Source organism: Tupaia chinensis, unplaced genomic scaffold (assembly GCF_000334495.1).
Source record: "Tupaia chinensis unplaced genomic scaffold, TupChi_1.0 Scaffold000362_1, whole genome shotgun sequence".
NCBI classification, from domain to species: domain Eukaryota; kingdom Metazoa; phylum Chordata; class Mammalia; order Scandentia; family Tupaiidae; genus Tupaia; species Tupaia belangeri.
This window is the reverse complement of record NW_006159859.1, coordinates 4,586,537-4,596,108: the sequence shown is the minus strand read 5'-3', so window position 1 is coordinate 4,596,108 and position 9,572 is coordinate 4,586,537. Positions and strand designations below refer to the sequence as shown.

Sequence of the window (9,572 nt, the reverse complement as noted above, 5' to 3'; positions counted from 1 at the left end):
AGCTGAACAATTATGTGAATGACTTGGTAAGACCATTTTTGTCACAACAGAATTTAAGTAATATTTTTCAATTAATATTAAAAGAGCCTTCTGGCTTATAAAAATAACTTAGAACTGATTTTCTTTTGCTGTAGGATCCTGAATTTCTGCCAGCTCCACAAGATGTAAAGGTAAGACCAGTTGCATTTATTTCTGAAAATATATTTAACATAAGGTCTTAAATCCAATAAGCAAAGCATCTGCATGATTATTTAGGAATGTACTTAATGTCAATGAATTTGGGAGTTTAACAATTGCTAAATATTTCTGTTTTGGTCAAATATTCGTTCATTTATAAAAAAGGCAATAAAATGCTATATTACTTTCTTTAAAAAAATACGTTTATCTTCCAGTATCTGTAGGAGTATTTCAAAGTGGTATGGTTGAGACAGAACTAGAAGAGAAATCTAAACTACGATCAGTTTCTAAACAATGAACAGCTAACTGTGTTTTAAAAGCTCTTGGGCATGCAAGTTCCTGTTGAGCCCTCTTTGTAATTCTATTTAAGAATCAGAGATACATACCATAGGAAGCAGAACTCACCTTTTAATAACAAACTTTAGAAAACAGGAAAGAATTAGATTACCGGGACAGCTCGGAGGAAGGTTGTGGTGGAAATCAAAGCTCTCCTGTAGAATATAACTTACATATCCCTTGGCCTGAGTGAATCTTGTCTTAGTGATGTCTTGGCACGGCCTTTTTGAAAGGACTATTTTCAATAATTAATCTTTTAAGCCATTTAAATCCGTTAGCATCCTAGGAAGAGAAGGTTCAAGAGTGCTGTCTGCTGATAGATTCCCCCAGCAATTTCTTCAATCTGGTCTGGTGTGGTTGGTACCCTAAGAGTAATAAGAGCAATTGGGGAAATGTTTTCATTGTCACAGGCCTTTAATTGCATAAATTAGAATAACACAACAGTGCTACCAGTAATTAGGGCACTGCAAAGGGGAAGACATGAAGATACATTGCAAAGAAAACAATTATCGTAAATGACTGTGTAAAAGTTTAGAAAGTGAATGAGTCACAACTATTGCTTTTTTCTACAATTCACTCTCTAGCTCTGAACCTAACCACTCTCATTTACTCAGTCTTTTTCTAACACACAGCATCTAAAATGAAAGCAGCACATTCAACTTATTGGAAAGACTTATTTTTTTCCAATAAGTGAGGATATTCCTTGTGCATAAATATCAAAATACACATTTTTCTGCACCTCGCACACCTCGCTTAACTGCTGTGGTTAGAGTCCTTTTCAGAGCTTCCCAGCTACAATCTATAATTTTCAGTGTAAGAAATAGCAAAATATCTATCCCACTTTTAAAAAATTGCTAGAGAGTGCATGTGTGAGACAGAGAGAGAGAGAAAGAGAAAAAGAGAGCACTCCCCAACCCCCCACCAGGGAGGATGGCCACACCACAGTCCTTTCTCCTCCATTCTCCTTTCAGGATTCTGGGTATGCACATACATATACACACCCAGTTTTGTCCTGCAAGCTACCAGGTCCAGGACTTGAACCGTGCAGTCAGCCAGTAACTTGAGTTAGAGATATTTTTAAATCTTACATCATGACGAGGAGATCTTGTCTCTGTGATACTGTGTTTATCTGATAATCTGATCAAGCAATGTCGGCTGTGACACAAGTGAATATTGGTCTAACTGAGATCCTCAAGCTACGCTGACAGGCAAACCCAGGAAGGAAGAACACACTTCAAGGCCACATTGGTATAGCACATCTGTCAGGGCAGCATCAAACAGGGTCTGTAAGATATGTAAAAGACTAAAAAGTTTAATGAAGATAAAACCATCTAAATGTTACATTTACATAGCGATTTTCTAAGATCTCTAATCGGCCTCCTCAGGCATCTTTCACTTTTCCTTTCTTTCCAATCTCAAAGCTCGTGGTTTTTAACTGGTGGTGATTTTGCCCCCAGAGAACATTCAGCATCCTCTAGAGAAATTTGTGGTTATCACAGTTAGTTGGAGTGTCACTGGCAACCGGGCAGGCATTGCCAGAGAAGCCCATAGACATTCCAGAACACACAGGACAGCCTGGACAACAATGAATGGTCTAGCCCCAAATGCCAGGCATGCTCCTATTGCCAAACATGAGACAAACCTAGTTTGTGTGGGGGACAAAGGTAATCTTATCTAGTTAGCAAGACTTCCTAGTGTGAATGGCCAGGGCTTTTTTTTGCAAAGGAACAAGATGGAATAGGTTAAAAACAGGCTTTCAGGGCCAGCAGGTGGCGTGGAGGTCAAGGTCCTGCTGGTTCCTACATGGCTGTACAGTTGGAGTCCCAGACCCATGGCCTGAGAGTCACACCAGGAGTGTGTGAGTGCATGCCCAACATCCTGAGAGGAGATGGGAGATGGGACTGCAGCATGGCCATCCTTTCAGGGGGGTGATTTCTCACTTTCTCTCTCTCTTGCAAATGCACACGCCCTATAGCAAAACTAAAAAAAAAAAAAAAAAAGGCTCTCAGGAGGCAAATGTTTTTCTAACTCTAATTGCAAACAACAAAGCCAAGTGCATCCTCTGCAAACACAGCACTTGACTCACTCACTCTCTAGCTGAAGAGAGGAGTGACAGGTCATTCTTGCTTTTGACTTCATTCCTGTTCCCTCTAGTCTGCAAAACTGATGTAGGGCCAAGAAATTCCTGATGTTCCAATACGTGGATAGATGAGGGAAACAAAGCCTTGATTTTGGGTTCTGTGGCCACCCCAGGATGGCAGAGGAGACCAATGGCTATGCTCCCAGATGGTGCTAAACATGGACTAGGGCCATCCCAGGCCATTCCGGTGTCATCTTGAGTTACAGGGCCCCTGCAGCTGCCTAAATCGAGATGCATCTTTCCACTTCCCTTCTCGATGCACCCTGAGGGCAGCCAGAAGGACAGCTCCTCCACTTTTCCTTTTTCAGACTGCCTTTGATGTGCATCTGAGCTGAATCCAGCAGCTGTTTGCCCTGGACTGCATGTCTGAGGGCCAGCTCTGCTGTTTGCAGAACAAAACAAAACAGAGCCCCAGTGACTATGAGCACAGGTGAATGAGGGAGGGAGGGAAAGTAGCCCGTCAACGTGGGCACCTGCATCCCGATGCTACGGAGAGGCATTTCTAGATGTCAAAGCTTTGATCCCGGGTCTTGACCATTCCTGGCAATACTGTCTAGAGGGAGCTGGTTCGGTTCGGCCCCTCTACTTCTTTGGAACTCCATTTTCTTTCAGCATACATCTGTAAATGTTAACTCAGCAAAATGGGCCTCTGTGAGAAATGCTGGTTTCTCAGATCATCACGGATGAAGCAGTTAGTGTTTTCAGTTTCAGCTGGAAAATTTACCTCTTTAAATATGAATATTATTTTTTTCCAGTAAGTTAAGCCGGTTGTGGTCAAAAAGAAGAGAAAAGAAAAAAATTTCAACAAACATGAACATGTGGTTTTCAAGGAAAAAAAAAGTGCTATAATTAACATTTATAAGTAGTTTCTATTAAATAAGCATTTTGCCAAATATATGGAAAGGACCGCACAACGCCCTTATAAAAGGCAAGCTGCCTTGACAGAAGGAAACTAGATAAGCTGGCTCTCGGCTTGCCGCTGTATATGCAAAGCAAAGCTGAGAGATTTGTGTCTTAAAGACCCATGTTATTAATCAACCCACATGGGTAAGCACAGAGGTTGGAAAATGCAGACCAGATACTATTTTCAGCTGATGGTTCATGAGAAGATTCAGGTCATATTGTTGCACATAGGACTGCCCTTGTAGGAACGGGGAGGGATTGAGGTTTCTGGTTAGACGGCTTCTATGCTTTAAGTGAAATGGGGATATATTTTCAGAAAGAAAAAAAGTAACTTGGATACAAGTCACCCAGACATAAGTTCTTGGATCTGCATTAAAATGTTTTTGAGTCAGTATATGTTCTACTCTTCTAAAAAGTCTACTTGCTTTTCAGTTTCACTGCCAAGGTTTTAGGTTATTTACTGCCACTAGTCATTTGGCCAAACCAAGAGGCAAGTTTTTGATCCTTGTTCCGTTTACTCCCTCATTCTCTGAGTCACTACTCTTCACTTCTAAGGCCTGGTCTTCCTTTCCTTTGGTTAGGCGTCTCATTCTGTTCCCTAACTTGCTTGGGAACAGCAAGAATCCTATCAGGTAGAGCCCTATCCTACTGGATCTGGGAGCGTAAACAAGATGTTAGGAACGTCATGGGTGGTCTAAAGCCATTCCTGGGATCTTAGATGTGGAATGTGCCCTCAGAGGTAGGGATCCACTTCCTTTTGCCAAAGGAGGGGTTTTAACTCATTTACCTTATCTGCTGACCCCACAAATATACAGTGAACATTCACTAGCAACAAAGCACTGTGCTTTATGTAGCACAGGGAAAAACAGCAAACAAACCAAAGAGATACTTGATCAGACTATAACTTAGCCACAGCTGCTACCAGTCCACAAACATGTTCTTTTACTTTTACAGAGACATTTTTGCAAAAGGGTGTGTGCACTTGCTGAAGAGACAGAAGGTGAAAAATAACCCCCCAAGGGGGATGGCCATGCTGTAATCCCTTATCCTCCACTCTCCTTTTGAGATTTAGGGCATGCACACATATACACCTGGCGTCCTCCTGATCTGGGTCTATGTGGGAGTCCAGCAATGGAACCACTACACCATCTGCTGGTCCCCAAAAAACAGGTTCTTAAAACTAACTCTGCACCTAGACCCTGCCCAACGCCCAGAAATCAGAACAGCCCTCATTTCCGCACTAGGAGTAAAGAACTGTGGAGAAGTAAAACTCCCTTCTCCATTCTCCGCGAGGCAGTGAATCGTCTCTTCTTCCCTAAGACAAAGAGAAGTTCACATGCCGGTGCCTCCTGCTCTGCAGCCCACAGGTTACGTAGGAGGTGAAGTCACATCTCACTGTCTGCCCGAGTGAACCCGATTCAAGACACTGCAGAAGAAGTAACAAGTGGAGGCTTGGGAAGGTCATCTTTTACTTTCTGAATACCTTTGGTTAATATATATATGAATTATTTCTTTTACAGAAACACTGTGAGCTGTCAGCTTTTTCATGTTTTCAGAAGGCCCAACTAAAGCCAGCAAATACAGGAGACAATGGGAAGAAAATTGATGATTTGATCAAACGACTGAAGAGGAAACTACCTCCCACAAATGCAGGGAAAAGACAGAAACGTGAACTGGTAAGACTGCCACCTGTAGTTACCTCACGTGTACTTACTAAGTATATGAATTGTATTACACACGCTCGCAAAGCAGGGGCTTCCAGTGTCTTCCTTCCAGTCACATCTTATGATAGAGGGTGTGTTTTGAGATGTAGGGGGTCACCTTCTTCATGTCCACATATTGGAAAGTCCCAGAAACCCTATTAAAATATGCTAATCATCTTGGGGAGTGGTAATATGGTAACAGTATTTCAAGGTGAAAAACTTATTAGGCAGAGAATCCAATTGTGATTTAGGAGTTAAATAGTTTCCTTTCATTATATGGTCGCATATAACTTGTATTTTTTTTTTTTTGAGAGGTTTTCACTATAGGGCGCGTGTGCTCGCCAGACAGAGAGAGACATAGAGACAGAAAGTGAGAAATCACCTCCTGGGGGGATGGTCATGCTGCAATTACTTCTCCTCCATTCTCCTCTCGGGATCTTGGGCACGCATGCACACGTGCCCAGCGTGAGTTCTAAGCCACCGGGTCCAGGACGCGAACCGTGGTCAACTACGTGGGGAGTCCAGCGACATAGCCATTACGCTAACTGCTGGTTCCCTAACTTGTATTTTTACTAACAGGATCTAGATCCTAGTTTTCCACTGGAAACGAGGTTATTCTACAAGAGACAAGGATAAATCTCAAACTTTGCCCTCCTCTCTTAAAGAATATTACTGTCTTGTACAATGGCTGAGTTGGCATTGAATTTAACTAGGTAGACCCCATTACATGGCTGGGGAATTTCAACAGTCTCTAGTTTGGGGGAACTGAGATCCCCAAACCTGTATCTCTTATGCCAATTCATGACTGATATTTAAGAATGTGAGTAATTCAAGCATTAGTCAAAACCACTAGAAAAACAAAAAATAAATTCTTCTCAAACTTGTTTCTTAGAATGACTTATTTAATTTTACTTATCCATTATTATTATTTTTAAATTTTCTAATATGCTCACTAGAGTGAGACAGAGTGAGAGAGAAAGAGAAGAGGGAAAAGCAAGCCACGAGGTCCAGGACTTGAACTGTGGTCAGTCATGAGGGAGTCCAGTTCCTTAACCACCATACCACCTGCTGGCCCCCTCAATTTTTTAAAACCAGTTCTTCTATCTCCTAAAATTCCACATGTCATTCCAATGAAATCTTAATTACATAATCAAAATCATTTTTATTTCCTCTGATTGCTTGGCCAGGTTACCATGTGAAAAATATTCTTCTAAGACTTTCAGAAAGAAAGGAGCTAAGCATGTCTTTGAATTCTGAATCAAAGACTCATGGAATAGTGATGTTGGCACTTTTGAATTTAAAACGATCCAGTTAAGCATCTTCATCTTATAGATGAGGAAAGAGAGAGCTACCATAAAGGTTGAATGACTTGCCCCTAGGTCCACACAGTAAGTGTCAGAATGAGCACTAGAAGTGCTAGCTATAACTTCCAGTCAAATGCTCTCACTACAACACTGACCTGGTATCGAAGTGACTGGTATCTCAACAGGAACAAAGGAAAAGAACACAAACCAAGACATTTTTTAAAAGAAAGAAATGAAAGCAGGTGATATACATATGAAAAATTCATCAGTTACTCTAGTAATCAAATACATGTGAGTTAAACCCAGGAAATTCAGGCCAGCAGGTGGCAAAGTGGTTAAGGTGCTGGAGCCCTATATGGCTGACCATGGTTTGAGACCCAAAACCAATAGCTTGAAAATCACACTGGGTGCATATACGTGCATACCCAAAATCCCAAGAGGAGAACGGAGGAGAAAGGATTAAGGCATGACCATCTCCCCTAAGGGTGATTTCTCTTTCTCTCTCTCCATCTCTCTGGTAAGTGCATGCACCCTATGGCAAAACAAAACAAAACACTAAAAAAAGAAAGGAAAAATCAAGAAATTCTATTATTTTCCAGTTAAAACTGTTACAATATTACATGATGGTAAGAATGTGCTAAGTGGAAAGAGATATATCTTTTTTACAAGGTATTTCAAAAGCCTTAAAAAATTTATTCCTTTAATTGAGTAACTCTACTTGTAGGGGTTTATTGAATACAGATGTGTATGAAATTTTACTTATAGAGATGTTCTTTGCAGTATTGTATACAAAAGTGAAAAGTTTGAAGCAACCTGTGTGTCCAAAAAATATATATGTGTGTGTGTGTATACACTGGGCCATTGAGAAAGTTGTGATGCATTTTTGCATAGAAAAATACATCATGACTTTTCTGATGATCCAATACATATACATGTGTGTGCGTGTGTGTGTGTGTGTGTTTATGTGTGTGCATATAAGCACAAGTTAAAACCAGGAAATCCAGGCCAGCAGGATGGAATAAATAAATAAACACACACATATATACATTTAACTTTATTTCTTTCAAGAGTTACCCTCGTCAAGATCTCTCCATACTGTGACCCTCCCTGCACCCCCAGTCTCCCAACTGGTGAGGATGACAGGTGTGTGTGGGCACACTACTATGTTGAGGTGGAGCTGAGCTCTGACCCTGAGCCTCCCATGTGGCTCCAGTATTAAGCAGCAGTGCTGTCGTGCCCATACCACTGCAGATGGGTCATATTTTGAAGACTTTAAAATCTAGGAAATGTTTATGATATGTTAAGTAAATTTTTTTTTGAGAGAGAGATTTTTACTATGTGAGTGTGCTTGCTAGAGAGACTGAAAGCGGGAAATCACCCCTCAGAGGGGATGGCCATTCCACAATCCCTTCTCCTCCATTCTCCTCTTGGGACCTAGGGCATGCACACACATGTGCCCAGTGTGAGTTTTAAGCCACCAGGTCCAGGATGTGAACCGCAGTGGACTACATGAGTCCACCAATGTAACCATTACGCCATCTGCTGGTCCCATGTTAAGTAATATATAAAAAGCAGATTTCCAACCAGTATAAATAACAGAAATGCAAAACACCCAAAACCCCAAACACGGAAACACTGCCAAGATATACCTCAAAACATTGCAGTGGCTATCTCTGGGAATGGGATTACAAGTGATTTTTTTCAATGTTACTTTCTGAACAGTTTTATGTATTTCCCAAATATTTTTTAATGAACATGATTTATGTCTCTAATGAGAATATAAACATTAAATGGAACATTTTATTACATAAATTTTAAAGAAGAATGTTACTTTTTCATTGCTTTCTAGACATGCCTTTCATGTGATTCTTATGAAAAAAAACCACCCAAAGAATTCCTAAAAAGACTGAAATCACTCCTCCAACAGGTATCTATCTTAATTACACATGATTCTCTAATTTATTATAATCTGTTCAGATTGCTTATGTTTTGGTTACTCATGGCATATTATTTCCACAGATGATTTTTCATCATCTCTCCTAGAACACGTGAGATATGAAGGCTCCCGATGATCTCACCTGAAGCTGGACACTATATTGTATACTTTAATGCAGAGCTGAAACTCACTTCTTGGGACCCCAAGTGCAGGAGTACAGTATATTAGTGATGAGAAAACAGATAAGTGTGCCAAGTCAGGGGTAGTCACCCCAAATTTCTATACAATACTTCAGTTTGATCCTCAAGCTCAGTGTTTGGTCAACTTGGAAAAACTTTACTCAATTAGAGTCTGACTTCCTGTTATGAATTTCTATGACTTTTGAAGTTTTTACTTTATCTTACTATTCAACTATGTCATTCCTCGGTTGGAGTAGAAGGGTAAAAGCTTTTGTTTTGTTTTGTTTTTGCTTATTTATTCCGAGAGAGAGAGAGAGAGAGAGAAATAAAGAGAGCGAGACAGAGACAGATACAGCATCCCAACAGGGTCTTGGTGCAGCAGTCCACCCCCAGCCATAGCCAGCACAGATCACGAGCACACGGGTACTCAGTACACTCAGAAGGGTCTCCAAACAGGAACCAGTAACCTTCCCATGTGGGTCTGTCTTGCACAGCATCACAGTTTACCTCTGTGCCACCATCCAGCCCACAGAAGGTTAAAATTTTAAGTTAAAAATACAGTTGGAGAATCTTCTGATTTTATATTAACCTTGATCTTTGATTATCACAAGAATGAGGTCTATTACGATCTTAACTTAAAGGGCTATGTCTTCATTCAAGCTGCAGATATAGAAGCATAGGAGCAGACAGAAAGCTGAAGTCTTTATTCTTCTAAAGGAATGAAAATCATATGTTTAAAAACTTAAAAATGAGGAGTTTACTTTTTAAACTCTGAATGCCTAACATATAAATATGTAACTTATTTATGCACCAGTTTTATCAGATGGTTGCAAAAGAAAGTTTTACTTCCTTATTTGGGTTTATCAAAATATTTAAATACTATATATATATATA

At 40.4% G+C, this 9,572-nt stretch overlaps 1 protein-coding gene across 1 annotated transcript in view; it reads right to left on the bottom strand.

Moving 5' to 3' along the window:
• Positions 1-677: 677 nt before the first annotated feature.
• ADAD1 (adenosine deaminase domain containing 1) overlaps positions 678-9,572 on the bottom strand; it is a 155,110-nt gene continuing 146,215 nt past the window's right edge. The window contains exon 14 of the mRNA XM_006153125.3: positions 678-878. The gene's annotated coding sequence lies outside the window, so the exon portion shown is untranslated. The remainder of the gene's footprint in view (positions 879-9,572) is intronic.